The 16107-nt window shown below is 39.1% G+C and overlaps 1 long non-coding RNA gene across 1 annotated transcript in view; it reads right to left on the reverse strand.

Moving 5' to 3' along the window:
* The window catches only part of LOC126481261 (uncharacterized), a 583716-nt gene that overhangs the window by 40658 nt on the left and 526951 nt on the right, over positions 1–16107 (reverse strand). The gene's annotated exons all lie outside the window — the stretch shown is intronic.

Consider the following 16107-nt stretch of genomic DNA (forward strand, 5'->3'; position numbering starts at 1 on the left):
TCAATTAACTGATACAGGTTTTCTTCTTCTTCTTCCTTAACGGCTGTTACCACAGGTTTTGTTGAAACTGTGTCAACAGTATACTCATAAATCTATGAATCCCAGGTAAAGTAGTAGTTCAAATTCAGTGCTCTGTTCTCCTATTTTATTCGAAACTTGTAAGTGCCCATTGTGGTATATGTCAAACAGTTGTTACGATTGTGAATTTTTAAGAGGTATGACTATACTTGTAAGATTTATAACGAAAAGCTTAGGGCGTATAGACTACAGAAGATCAGTGGGAAACAATTTTTAACACAATTTGTGCTGATTTAGATTTTTGAGTTGTTTTACAGTTAAATACGAATATTAATTCCAAAACTGTAGTTAGTTTTCTTCTGCCACGTCTAGTTTTTTTCTCTAAACCTTATGTGAATGTGACCTCTCTCCCCGGGATCGAGCGCAGAACCCAGCAAGTCCTGTTGCTGTCCTATTGGCTGACATAAACTTTCTCTCTCCAATCAGCGAGGTGACAGGTGAATGACGCCGTAGCATACCAGAGAGAAGTTCCCATTGTCTAGACCAGTTCAGATGCTGTATTGTGACGTGTGGTGCCGTGATACAGTGAAGGAGATTCCGACGTGAAGTCAGAGTATCCTGTGGCGTTTAGTTTTTTTTATATACAACTGAAACCTTTAATGTCTGCCTCTGGCAGTTGACATTGGAAGAGTTTAAAAATCCCTGATTCATTTTGTTACATATGTGACAGTTTTACCATTCCCAGTCAAAGGACAACCATCAGTACATTTGTCAGGCAAACCAATTTTGCCTATCTTTAAAGTGAAAATTGCCCATCAAGATAAAGTATGGGCACTTTTCAAAGTGTGCAAGCAGTGTGTCGAGAGTTCATGGATGTTGACGAAGAGAACACGTGATAAACTTCCATTCTGCATGCCTATGATTTGGCGAGAGCCCAGAGATCGCTTAAGTGATAGTTACATTTATATGGTAAAAACGTCAGGATACAACAAGAAAAACACATTTAAAAAGAGTATCCTAGTTTACCATCAACTATACGTCCAGTGCCTCAATCATCTGAGTACCAATTTTCAAAGTACCATTCTCATTGCAAATACAGAAATACAGGCCTGGTGATGGTCAGAGTGACCCCAAAGAAGAATATTTTGCTATTAAAGATGTTCAGTTCGTATGCCATTTGAGCGCATTAGTGTAATGGCTTGGCATGTGATTTAAGACTATCCAGAAAAGCTTCAGAACTTTTAGCGGTAATATCATTTCATCTCCTTGTATGCGAAATGGTGCTGCCGGTTGATTTGGTTGTCAGTCAATTACCTTGTTCGGAGCGTGCTTTCCAAATGTTCTACTTCCGTGAACTAATGAACTTGCTTCATTTTATTGCAGAAAAGGGTCTGAGTATGTTCAGCTTTGGACGTTAGTGTGGTGGCGTATTAGCTGGCGTGTCATATTCTTGTTGAACACTTGCTCACGCCCCTCATTGCTTCGCCGAAGGCAGGATGTTTATCTAATGGCCGTTCATTATTTCCACCGCTTGGCGTGGCTGATGGTGCAGTAAACTGTAAGCTGCGTGTACTTGTTGTAATAAGACGATGTCTCCGGCCTAAGAATCCTCGGCACGTGAAGAGCAGGTTTATTGCAGTGGCTGTTGGTAGAAACTATTGGTTAAGGTATTTGTCGCCAAGATTGTCTGACTTATTGGAACTAAGTCCGTCACTAACTAATTTATTATCACTTATTATCACTGTTTAAAAGGAAAAAAGGTGTTTCTTCAGCTTGTTAATTTTTGGGAGCTAGCGCCCTTGTTTAAAAATTTTGCAACCTCAAAACGGCCAGAGTTACCTCTTACATTGTCCTAACTACTTGTTAAGGCCTACGTGCACTGTTATCTTGGTTAGATGTCACTTTTTAAAAACTACCTTTTGAGTTGGTTAATTTACGGGAACTAGAGTTGTTCCTATGGATTTAAGTTACTTTTTCCTTTCAAAAAGGAGCTATGGTTCAAATGGCTCTAAGCACTATGGGACTTAATATCTGAGGTCATCAGTCCCCTAGACTTAGAACTACTTAAACCTAACTAACCTAAGGACATCAAACACATCCATGCCCGAGGCAGGATTCGAAGCTGCGCCGGTAGCAGCCGCGTAGTTCCGGACTGAAGCGCCTAGAACCGTTCGGCCACAGCGGCCGGCAAAAAGGACTTATATTCAATTGTTAATCTAAATCAACTGTTGCCCTGAATTTGAGCAGCTGTTCAAATATTTTGCACTACTAAATTGGGATAGTTTTTTTTTTTTTTTTTTTTTTTTTTTTTTGTCAGAGTGCCATAATTAGTTGCTAAGAAGTTCGTCCGCTGTTCTATAGGTTATAGCTTACTGTGTTTAAAATTGACATTTTTCAGTTTATTAATTTAGCGGTCTAGGGCTCTTAGATTGAGGCCAATGCTTTCTTTCAGTAGCATCAAATTTGATTGCTTTTTCTTACTAAACCTCCCTAATTGCGGCGGAATAAGTCCGTGATTAAACTTTAGTGGGCTACCGCTGTTAGCTCGAGAACCCATTTGTATTTTCCTAGGGCAACGTGACGTTTGTGTTTACTGACTTTTCGATCTGCTTAACTGCGGAGAGGTACATTCGCCATTTCACTGATTAATGGTTAACGTTTAGAACCTGTCTATTGGTTGTTGAATTAGAAGGGTCAGTACCATTAGCCTAACAGTTTGAGGTAGTGCTCGATGTTATGTATTAGTGACAAACTGTTTGATGTCGAATTTAATTTCTTGAACACACTGTACATCACAATATTAATGGTAATCTTAAGGTCTATACAAAGCTCGCTTATCTAAGAATTATAGTGCCTAAATTGAGCTATTTTCCTAGTTTCACCAGTTCTCTTCTTGAAACTATTAAGTCTATTGCTGTTTAAAAAGGTTGTTTCCTAGACGTAAAATGTTCATGTGTACTAGCTCTGTATTTCGTATAACAATTTTTATTTTTTTCGGTAAAAATAAGAATTATACGAATTACTCAGAATACCAATGTATTCATACCTGTGGTGTCTTTTTTTGGATTGCGATAATAAACTTTGGAAATCTATTATTTCAGTGCCTTCCACTTAGGGATCCATGTATCCAAGCAAACCCATCCAAAAGGTAAAAGTAGGTTAACTCTGTCCTGCTACCCTTTCAATTGTGATAGCTATTAAAAATTCATACAGACAAATTTTCAAGGCTATCTGTATTGGGTTAGGAATCTGTAAGGGGCTAGGAGATATTAAATTTTTAGTCCGATTTAAAAGTTTATATTAAATATTTATTTCTATTTAAATCGTTCAAATAGCTCTGAGCACTATGGGACTTAACATCTGAGGTCATTTGTCCCCTAGAACTTAGAACTAATTAAAACTAACTAAGCCGGCCGGAGTGGTCGAGCGGTTCTAGGCGCTTCAGTCTGGAACCGCGCGACCGCGGATCGAATCCTGCCTCGGGTATGGATGTGTGTGATGTCCTTAGGTTAGTTAGGTTTAAGTAGTTCTAAGTTCTAGGGGACTGATGACCTCAGATGTTAAGTCCCATAGTTCTCAGAGCCAAACCTAACTAACCTAAGGACATCACACACATCCATACCCGAGGCAGGATTCGAACTTGCGACCGTAGCGATCACGCGGTTCCAGACTGAAGCGCCTAGAACCGCTTGGCCACACAGGCCGGCTCTATTTGAATAATTATTGCTTTTTACACTGTACTATCCCACATATACGGTTGTACCAATTCGGTTTAGTACAAAATCAATAGAAAGTGTGCTTACCTCCAGCAGCAATGTAGCACATATAGATCATATACATATGTGTGATTCCGTTAATGAGGGCGAGTTCCATATCAAGTGTATGTGATTCCTCTTACATATCCGTATTGAGCGGAACAAGCTTCTGGGGAGAAGGACCTCCAGCACAGATGCGGCTGTCGACAGCTTTTAAAACGTGCTGTGCGGGGTTCATACTGGGAGACGGAGCTGGCCACTCCTAGCGCTGAGATGCTGGCTGTTATAGACAATCCTCCTCCATATGAGACATGTGTGGTTGGACGTTAGCGTGTTGAATGCATTTACCACATTTGTACCAGGACATAAATGAACGTGGAGGAGTGCATCACTTGGAGGACAAGATAAATACTTAAAGACAAAACACTTCTTTAAGAGTGGAATAATAATTAAAAAAAACGACAGTACTCCATTTCTGTGTTAGTACAAGGCTTGCTGTAATTGCTTTATAACGATTAAGATGCTAGATACAATGTCACACAGTCTATAAAATTTCGAAACATTACACCTGGACTCAAAATCGAACTCTTGAACCATATTATAACGCAAAACTCTAAAAACTATACTCTCTACTCTCTGCACTGGCCATACACAGTGAAAGGGTCCTGTAGCCACCTTTCATTAGTCCGGTAGACCATTTTCACTACGATTTCTCTTTCCTTTCCTTGTTTCTCTTTTCTCATAACTCTCATAGTGATGTGATTGAATGAATGTGGTTGTGTGTCACTTTGCTAGACGGTGGCGTAGTCGGCTGCAGAAAGTCTGCGATAGTCGTACAGATTCAGCAGCAGTTGTACAGAATAGCCAACTCTCGTAGTGGTCAAGTAGGCAAAGAGGTTTGCGCTACTTGTGAGAAATCCACCTGCGTTAGGTTGGTGGCAGAAATGGTATCTTTGAGTTTTCCGGGCCACGCGGAGCGTGGAGGAGGCTCGAGATGAAAAAGGGAGGCAGTCTGCCGCCGGTACGGGAAGCGTCCACAGCTGTGCTCCAGTCGAAGAAGGGCGACTTAGACTGACCGCGTGGCGCGTTATTACTTGGCGAGAGGAGAGCTGTTAGCTTTTGGTCTCGCTTTTCAACTCTGAAAGATTGCTTTGCCTCGTCGCAGCAAGGAATGCAAAACTTTGACAGACTTTTCTTTTAGTAAATTTCTGTAGCAGACTTGGATCCGCCGGAAGAGCGCCACACAAAGGTGTCGATAAGAAGTGAGCACTCGCTTCTGTATGAATGTCTGTCTGCCTTCAGCTGTGCCTGTATAAGCTTTCATTTTTCTAAATATTAATAACTTTGCCTTCTCGTAAATTTTCCTTGCTTTATGTATCATAAAGCTAGGTCATGTCATGGGTATATATATTGCCCTAAAGTATTCAAACTTCTATTCAGATTATTTGACATGAATAATTGGATACATCATATAACAGTACAAATAAACTTAACAACAATGAAACAGCATTTTACACAATTCTTTGAGAATGCTGACATAAAGCAAGCAAATCAAATTAACAAATGAATATTTCATATAGTAAAGACAGGTGTTAGTTACAGCACAAACAGAATTCTAGGATTAACAAATAATTACAGTAAACCTATACAATGCTGCTGCAGACAAATCTTGCTAGATTCTTGAAGTTGTATATACAACTTATCATCACACACACTGGAGTGTCTTTGGAAGAATTTGTAAGCAAAGCCACAGTCTACTATAACAACTCACATTTCATTGCTTGAATCTGATAACTACTTGACTCTTCACATCATCAAACATGTAAAAAAAACTATCTGGTTTCAAAAAGAAATTTATATAATGGTATACAAGAAATTATTCTTAAACCACTTCTTATTTACATTTCATAATCAAATCTTTACACTGTTTACACTGAAATTTATTTCCTCTGCAAACTGCAAGTGGGAAAATGTATTAGTGTGTTGTTCTTGCCTTATATGGTTTTAAACCAACCACATTCTTAAGGGCAAATTTCTTCTTGAACTTGGGATAAATCAGACAGAATGCATTCGGGTGGGGTACACCAGCCACCTCAAATGGTCCTGTGAAAGTGAGATGGCGCAGGATGGTTAAAGGAAGGAAATTGGCACAGGTGAAGAAAACTTTCTTCCATAAAGGAATTCTACTGGTATCAAATATACATTCGGAAACGGCGGAGTAGAAACTTCCTTGCAGATGAAAACTGTGTGCCGAAACGGTGCTGTAACCTGGAACCAATAGTTAGAGACCACGTAAGGAACGCAATTTTAATTTGACAGATCATTTTAAAACAGTGCACTTCAGATGCAGTGAGAGTTAAGGATTCATTTAGGAGGAAGAAGTTTCTGAAAACATGTGTCGGGCGTGCAGCTTTGAAAGGGAGTGAAATTAAACCTTCGGAAATGTGGTGCTATCGGAGAATTTAAAAGTTAAACCGGCAGATAAAGCACGAAATAAACTACCAAACAGAGAAGGCGAGTGAAGTAGTCTGTGGAACAGTATAAGGGACAGACAACCAGAAGTAGTTGGTCCGGAGCTGGGAAGAACAGCAAAAGTGGGGCAAACAATAATTAGAACATGTAAAACATATTGTAGTTGTTCAAATGGCTCTGAGCACTATAGGACTTAACATCTGAGGTCATCAGTCTCCTAGAACTTAGAACTACTTAAATCTAACTAACCTAAGGACATCACACACATCCATGCCCGAGGCAGGATTCGAACCTGCGACTGTAGCAGTCGCGCGGCTCCGGACTGAAGCGCCTAGAACTGCTCGGCCAACGCGGCCAGCCCATATTGTAGTGGATGTTGAGTGTAATAAGTACGTAGAGAAGAAAAGGTTAGAACAAGGGTCCTATTGTCTGACAAATTCTACTGATACAATTGTTTCCACACGGCTTTTTCAATCTAAAACCGTAATAACTTGATTTAGGTACCTCTGATGTGTAGGCACAAGCAAATCACAAAAACGGATGACTAGTCAGTTGTAATTTTCGTAGTTGTAGTCGCGAATCACTGAAGTAATAGAAATGAAATATTACCTACGCATTGCATTTGCCTTTCCTGAGCCAGTATCTTCATTTATGAGTAGCTCCCACACACAAAGTCTTAAAATATTTCTCTGAATTTTCAGCGTCTTTCTGTAAAAATCACATTTCCAACTCGTCAGTTCTCTGGTTTTCCAGCTTTTCCACAGCTCATGATTAATTTCCACAAAATAATTTGTTCCACGCGTACATTCTCAGAAATTTCTTTCCCAAATTAAGGGCTATGTTTGATACTATTAGACTTGTTTCGGTGACGAATGGTCTGCCGGCCGCGGTGGCCGAGGGGTTCTGGACGCTTCAGTCCGGAACCCCGCTGCTGCTACGGTCGCGGGTTTGAAAGCTGCCTCGGGCATGGATGTGTGTGATGTCCTTAGGTTAGTTAGGCTTAAGTAGTTATAAGTCGAGGGGAATAAAGACCTCAGATGTTAAGTCCCATAGTGCTTAGAGCCATTTGAACAATTTGAACGAATGGTCTCTTCGTCTGCTCATTAAATTCTCCTGACTTAGTTTATCTTGCGTTACTTTCCTTCCAGAGTGGCAGTATTCTTTCCTTCTTGTAGTACGGGCCCCCCAAATATGATGCTTGGTTTGTTACTAATCTCATTTCTGCTAGTCCTCAGTACTCCCGCCTGGCCTACTTTCAATCTCTGGACCATTCCAGTCAACAAATGCTGTATTGTTCCTCATTTTGACTGTGGATAGCAACGACATCAGCGAATCTTGTCACTGTGATCCTGTTACATAGAATTTTAATCGCATTTTAAACTTTGCTTTCGTTTTCCCGACCGCTTCTTCTCCATCCAAGTTGAAACGTAAATAGGATACTACACCTTGCGCCACCTTTTAATCTGAGCCCTTCTCCCTCGTTTTTCGTTGTTATTGTTCCCTCCTGCTTCTTGTACATATTATATATTACCGTTTTTCCCTGCAGGAGATACCCACTTTTCTAAAGATTTCAACATCTTGCACCACCTTACGTTTCCAAGACTTTTTTATGCCAAAAAATAAACTTAATTATTAGAGCAATTTACTTCTTACACGACCGTAGGTGTGCATCAAGCAAAAAAATTAGGCCCGTGATTCTTCTTCTCAGTGCCGCCATCTAGTTGTAAATCGATAACATCTTTAACGGAGGTCTCGGATGTTGTCAGTAACGCGCAGTATTTGTGTATGTGTTACTTGTTAAACATTAACAACGTAGTCTCGGCACAGTTCTGCTTCTTTATCCGTGACTTGTGAGGAGCCTGCGTTATTTAAAATTCAACAGTAACAAGTAACTGCTGGACCTGTTAGACACGTTCGTTAAGGCCGGAGAATGGTAAAAAAAAAAAAAAAAACGGCGACGGGAGCCATTTTCAGTCTGTGTCCGCAGTCTGTCTCTGACACAGTGTGCCGTCGTTAGACGTGAGTTAAGCGCAGCGCCAGACCACTGCTACAGTGGTTTTATTCTTCAGTAAGTTAGTCCAACATTTCGTCTACAGTAGCTGTTTTAGGCCTCGAGGCCAATTTCGAGTGCTATATGTATCATGTGCAATCACTTTTTGTAACAGACCAAATCGTATAACGGATATATGTGACAAGTATAAAATTTATGCGTAAAATTGTAAGTAGGCTGTTTAGGTTCTTGTATTGGTAACGCCACCGCCACATAGCGCTCTGTATGATAATCACTGGCTTTGCTGTGTGCAGTCTGTGGCTAGGTGGCATTGTTGGAATTTGCTATTGAGCCGCCAGCAGTGCTGGATGTGGGGAGAGAAATGGCGGAGTTTTGAGAGCGGATGATCTGGACGTGTGTCCATCACAGACAGTAAATTTGTAAGACTGGATGTCATGAACTGATATATATATAAAGATTTTGATAAAGAACAAACAATGTATATACCTTAATAGCGTTCAAAAGTCATTATATATATATATGAAAGATTTATATATATATATATATATATATATATATATATATATATATATATATATAGATGAAAGATTTTGATATATATATATATATATATATATATATATATATATATAATGACTTTTGAACGCTATTAAGGTATATACATTGTTTGTCCTTTATCAAAATCTTTCATTTGCTAACTATGCCTATCAGTAGTTAATGCCTTCAGTACTTTGAATCAATTTTATTTAGCTGGCAGTAGTGGCGCTCGCTGTATTGCAGTAGTTCGAGTAACGAAGAGTTTTGTGAGGTAAGTGATTTGTGAAAAGTATAGGTTAATGTTAGTCAGGGCCATTTCTTTGTAGGGATTATTGAAAGTCAGATTGCATTGCGCTAAAAATATTGTGTGTCAGTTTAGTGTTGATCAGAATAGGTAAAGAGAGTAATGTCTGAGTACGTTCAGTTTTGCTCAGCTGTTTGAAAAGCAAATAATGTAGGAGGTTTATCAGCACAGTAATTCATTAATTTTTCTAAGGGGACGTTTCAGAATGTTTTGATCTGTGACAAAAATAACGGATTCACATGGCACAAGAATCACTTGAAAATACCCGAAAGGTCTAAACTAGCCACTGAATCACACCAATTATCTGGCACAATTAAAATACGGAGTAAGTAGATGACAGGGCGATATGGCGAGGATGACTCGGAGAACGCGCCACCGGTATACTAGAAGCCAGTGTCCAAACCGTAAATTGTCTGCATTGCAGGAGTTAGACTCCATACTGCTTTATGAAAACGTGCAAACGCCCGGAGACTGGCACTCTGGGTTTGCGGCCTTATGCAACTCCTCCAGGCACCACCGAGACAAGAGAACTAAGCACCTCAATGGGACCTTTGCTGTGCGGTCGAGCAATCAAAGCGCGCGAATTTCATGCCATCACACAGAGCCAGGCCAACACGACTTTACCTTCTACAAGAATGTTCATAGCTTCCTGATATTGGTCACTTTCTTAAGGATTGGGCAAGGAGGCCGGCATTTTGAAGTAGTCATCGATTGTATAGCACGTAGGTGGTAATAATTAGGACAGAACCGTTGCTCATTATGCACTCAAGCGCCAAAGAAACTGGTATAGGCATGCGTACTCATATACAGAGGTATGTAAACGGACAGAATACGGCGCTGCGATCCGCAACGCCTATGTGTAAGACAACAAGAGGGCAAAAACTATACAGGAGAGACTTAGGAATACATGGAACAAACAATGGATGATGTTGGATGTAAGTTCAACTCGGAGTTGAAGAAGTTGGCACGTCCGGCCGGGGTGGCCGAGCGGTTCTAGGCGCTACAGTCTGGAACCACGCGACCGATACGGTCGCAGGTTCGAGTTCTGTCTCGGCCATGGATGTGTGTGATGTCCTTAAGTTAATTAGGTTTAAGTAGTTCTAAGTTCTAGGGGACTGATGACCTTAGAAGTTAAGTCCCATAGTGCTCAGAGCCATTTGAACCATTTTTGAAGTTGACACCGGACATGAAGTTATGGTGGATCGCATCAAAACAATGATCTCTCGCAATACTGTGACTCAAAGAAATATCTGTAAAAGGAAAATGAAAGTAAACCTAACTTCGACGGCGATTTATTGATTTGACATTACAGTGAAAATTATGTACAGTTTCGGATAGAGCTCAGCGCACATTAAACGCAGTACGTAATTATAAGAACGACAGTAACTGGTCTGTCAGATGGATGAGTTACGGTTTTCTCCGTGGAATCCACAGACGCACTGGGACACCAGCAGGGTCTTTGACATCGTTGCAAAGACAGGAATAGGGTCGTTTCCGCAGGAATGCCGCTCGCTCGCCCGGCGGGTTACTCATTGTCCTCAGCCCGGAATTCAGCCACGCACGTCCGTATTTTAGTACGGGGACGCGCAACTGTGGCGCAGAGTTGAAGAACCCGGCGCTGCGACGTCAGCGACCTGCCGCAACGTCGGTCGCGGCTCGTCGCCCTAAGAACGGCGCCTTTCCTGATTTACGCGCAGTAAAACCGCCGTAACGTGACGTCAGCAGTCGCAGCCCTAAACCTGCGAGAGCAAAGTCAGTGGCCTCGGCGGAACATTGCAAGTCCAGGTTACCATTCCGTTCTCTGCAGCAGACAGAATTGCCGTCTCGAAGAATTTCCTTGTCTGGGACAATCGGACAAAGGAGGAGCTGAGATACTAATCGTCAGCTTTGACCAGAGACGTAGTGAACATGTGACAGACGACTTGAACAACGTGGTGACGATAAGTTCCTATCATTGACGATATTTTGAAACACACGCTTAGGCTGTTTTGATTACGAAAACAAAACAAAAATTAGTTAGAATTACAACTATGACGAATATTAATAAGAGAAACATTTGCCGCATAGAAAACGAATCGAATTCCGTAAAAACAACTTCGATAGCTGTAATGGACATCACGATACACACTACGAAACAGAAAAATTATTTATCGTAATTAAATCGTTGCTACTATCGGAAGATACTCTTTAGCCATATTGCTCAAGTGGAGACTGTGATATGCAGTTTCGCGTATATGTAGTGTGTCTTCGTCCGAAGAACGATGTACCATGACAAAGTTGGTACCTCTCGACAGAACCACCAGTAAGCACAGCCACTGCCAGACGCATTGTCGAGTAAGAGACATCGGTGTAGACGCGCCCTCAAGAGTTTACCAAAAAATGGTGCAAATGGCTCTCAGCACTATGGGACTTAACTTCTGAGGTCATCAGTCCCCTATACTTAGAACCACTTAAACCCAACTAACCTAAGGACATCACACACATCCATGCCCGAGGCAGGATTCGAACCTGCGACCATAGCGGCCGCGCGGTTCCAGACTGTAGCGCCTAGAACCGCTCCGCCACCCAGGCCGGCAAGAGTTTACATACGCCGCCGCTGCTGAAGAGCGGAGTGCCGCTCAACCAACTCTCTAGAATCATCGCTCAAGACAACACAACAGCATTGTCTCACTGCAGAGCCAGCAGCACGAGTTGTATTACACAGAACCAGTAGTGCACAGAACTATGTAGCAAAGTTTATAGTCTACTGTACGTTCAGAGAAGAGGCTATTATCCTGTACTGTATCAAGTGATCTCATATTTTGTGTTTGTTGTAGTATCCATTCGGCCTCCTCAAGAAGTAAATATAAGAACCCAGTGCCGACAAGTGTTTTTCATTCGTCCGATACAACAAGTGCTTTTATGTAATGAATCGAAAATCGTTATCAAACATAAGGAACTGTAAGAATACTGAAAAAAAGGCCCTAAATCTATAGTGGCGATCATGATACACATTACGACGTCTATCGAAATTGATCATACAGAAATGGAAGCTAGTGTCGAAAAATACTTTCTAGCTATATATAAAGGGCTTATTTCAATAGTGGTACAAGTCCATTTTTGTTCATTCTGAGATACAGAGTCCTAAAGTTAAACGAGCGCTGAAAACTCTGCAGTTGAGATACCAGAAATATTCAAATACATATACTTACAATATCCAGGTATATATACCTGAATATTTCTGGTATCTCAACTGCAGATTTTTCAGCGCTCTTTTAACTTTAGGACTCTGTATCTTAGAATGAACAAAAATGGACTTGTACCACTATTGAAATAAGCCCTTCATATTGCCTCTGTAGAAATCAGCATGGGCTTTGAAAATGACGATTATGTGAAACCCAGCTTGCTCTGTCCGCGAGACCCCACAAAGCGGTAGACATTGCTGCCCATATTGATGCCCTGTTCCTTGACTTTCGAAAGGCGTTCCATACAGTTCCGTACTGTTGCCTAATGAACAAAAAAGAAGCGTACGAAATATCTGACCAGCTGTGCGATTTGACGCAAGAGTTCTTGGCAAACAGAAGACAGCATGTCACCTTCAAAGGAAATAAATCTTCAGATATAAACTTCGGGCGCGCTCCAAGGGAGTGATATAGGACTGCCAGTTTTCACAATATGTATAAAGGACTAAAATTTGCACCGAAAATGTTGCGAGGAGATGGATATTGCCAGTTCTGCCCCAGGCTGTCCCACGGCCTGGGGCTACCGGCAATACCCATCTAGTACTGCCGATTCCCGAACAGCCCTTGTATACCAGTCTAATTTATTCAGTAAATTTAACCGAATCAAATAATTGAAAAGAAAAAATCAAGACAATTATATATTTTTATTGATAATTAAAAAACCCACATCCACGAAAAAAATTTAGGTTTGAGAATAAGGGGATAAAAATATTTTCTCCCAAATCTAGTTTTTTTCCATTCAAAAAAAATTATTAAAAAATAAAAAGCATAATTTATTTTCCTTACAAATGAGTACACGAGTAAAAAGCTTGGATGACCTTCGAGAATATTTTAAAAGAAACTTCTCCATGTTCCATCTACGAGAATATTGTAAATTAAATTATTTAAAAGTGTATTGTAATTTAAATGAGGATAAACTGATTATATTAATAAATATATATTTAATAAGAAACGACATAAAGGTGAGGAAGAATTGGAAACGATTATTTCATTACAAATAGTGATGATTTTTTTGAAAAATGAGGAGAAACCAATGAAAGAAATATTCGCATTTTCTACCAATGTATTTGGGAAACAAAAATAACGAGGATAATCCATTTTAAAAAAACATGTCCATTTTCTACCAATGCGTTTGCGGAAGAAAGGAATAAAAAGCAGTTAATCAATATTTAGTGGATACAGCATTTAAAATAAGGTTAAAAACTATAAATTTCGAAAACAGTATAAACTTAATTGATTCTAACCGTTTCTTAAATGCAGCGAAACCAAAAATTATGAAAATCGTTAAAGAAAATCTTAAATTTTTTAACGGTTTGAAAATATATTTATTTTGAGAGTAAAGAATGCAGACAAACAATAAAATTGTGGAACATGAACATCAAACTCAAAATTATAGGATTCTTACAGAAAACGAAATAGTTGAAAAATTTAGGAATGGGGAAAAAAAATTTATAATTGGTGAAAAATTTAGGAATGGGGAAAAAAATTTATAATTTTCAAATATCAGGATTGGAATGGATATTAAAAAGAATTATTGGATTATAATTAGCAATTAATAAACATGTTCGATTAAAAGCTTGATCTTACATCGAATTAGCAGGAAAAAAAACACAGAAAAAAGCTCGAGTTAACATAAGAAATAATGATCAAAAATACTTCATATGTGCAGTAGCTTCCGCATTAAAATGGTACGTAGACAGAAATGTTAAAATCCTGACAGAACAAGTAATTATAAACATTTTGTTAAAGAGCTTGAAGAAAAAATATCAGATATTTCATTCCCCATGGAAATTAATGATATTCCAAAAATTGAGACTAAAACTAATGTATCTATAAATGTTTATTCCTTCAAAGAAAAAAATTCCACTGTTGGAAAATATTGTGATGTATGTTTTTGTTGTGTTCTTCAGTCCAGAGACTGGTTTGATGCTGCTCTCCACGCTACTCTATCCTGTGCAAGCTTCTTCATCTCTGAGTAACTACTGCCACCTACATCCTTCTGACTCTTCTTAGTGTATTCATCTCTTGGTCTCCCTCTCCGATTTTTACCTCCACAGTGCCCTCCAATACTAAACTGATAATCCCTTGATGCTTCAGAACGTGTTCTACCAAACGACCCCTTCTTCTAGTCAAGTTGTGCCACAAATTCCTCTTCTCCCCAATTCTGTTCAGTACCTCCTCGTTAGTTATGTGATCTACCCACCTAATCTTCAGCATTCTTCTGTAGCAACACACTTCTTATCTAAACTATTGATTGTCCATGTTTCACTTCCATACGTGGTTACACTCACTTTCAGAAAAGACTTCCTGACACTTAAATCTATACTCAACGTTAACAAATTTCTCCTCTTGAGATACACTTTCCATTCCATAGCCTGTCTACATTTTATATCCACTCTACTTCGACCATCATCAGTTATTTTGCTCCCAAAATAGCAAATCTCATCTACTACTTCAAGTGTCCCATTTCCTAGCCTAATACTCAACGTTAACAAATTTCTCCTCTTGAGATACACTTTCCATTCCATAGCCTGTCTACATTTTATATCCACTCTACTTCGACCATCATCAGTTATTTTGCTCCCAAAATAGCAAATCTCATCTACTACTTCAAGTGTCCCATTTTCCAGCCTAATACCCTCAGCATCACCTTATTTAATTCGACTACATTCCATTATTCTTGGTTTGCTTTTGTTGGTGTTCATCTTATATTCTCCTTTCAAGACACTGCCTATTCCATTCAGTTGCCTTTCCAGGTCTTTTGCTGTCTCTGACAGAATTACAATGTCATTGGCAAATGTCAAAGTTTGTACTTCTTCTCCATATGATGCATATCCATCAAATATAACAATCTAAGAAAGGAAAACATACGAATTTATTATATTTTAAGAAAGAAAAAATTCACACTATTGTTAGATAAAAGATTGATCTCAACTTGTTTCTAGTTGAGTTATTAAAAATGAGCACCAAAGATTTATTTGCTGTTTATATTTATTACATTTTACTAATAAAAAATTAGACCATCACACAAATAATTGTTTACTTAATAAAGCAATGAAAGTAGAACTACAAAAAAGGTAAACACATACAATTTAATAGTTATAAGTTCACACAAATGGTTCCTTTTGTTATTTATGGAGATTTTGAGAGTTTATCATTAAAAATGGTTAAATGTCTGAGTGATCAATACAATTCTTTTACTATAAAATATCAACAATATGAACCAAGTTGTTTTTGACATTATATTAAATATATGAATGACCACTATAAAAACCCAGTTGTTTATAGAGGACCAAATTGTCATAAAAGTTTATAAATTATATCGAGAAAGAAGCTGAAGAAATTGGGGAATTTTATTGTGAAACTGAATAAATGAAGCAGTTACCTTCTGAATAACAATAAAAACATAATACATCTACAATGTGTTCTTTATGCAAAAAACATTATACAAAAATAATAAAAATTTCGTTATCATGATCATTGTGCATGTCAGCAATATCTTGATTAAGGTTTCCTTTCAGCCGCCTTTTCATTCACAGGAACAATAAAAAATCATAAGTGCGATGTTGAGCGAATATGGCAGATGTGGGATGGGTACCAACAGAATGACTGGCCAGGTACTCGGTAACAGATAAAGTAGTGTGGTGTCTTGCATTGTCATGCGGTAGGAATTGCTTGTTGCTTCGATGTAAAGATTTTGGTTCACTCTTTGGCTTGGAGAAACATACGCATGACGAACAAATCTTTTACTATCAAACAATGTGATCAACATTGTCTTTCTCTCGAAAG

Source organism: Schistocerca serialis, chromosome 5 (assembly GCF_023864345.2).
Source record: "Schistocerca serialis cubense isolate TAMUIC-IGC-003099 chromosome 5, iqSchSeri2.2, whole genome shotgun sequence".
Classification (NCBI taxonomy): Eukaryota; Metazoa; Arthropoda; class Insecta; order Orthoptera; family Acrididae; genus Schistocerca; species Schistocerca serialis.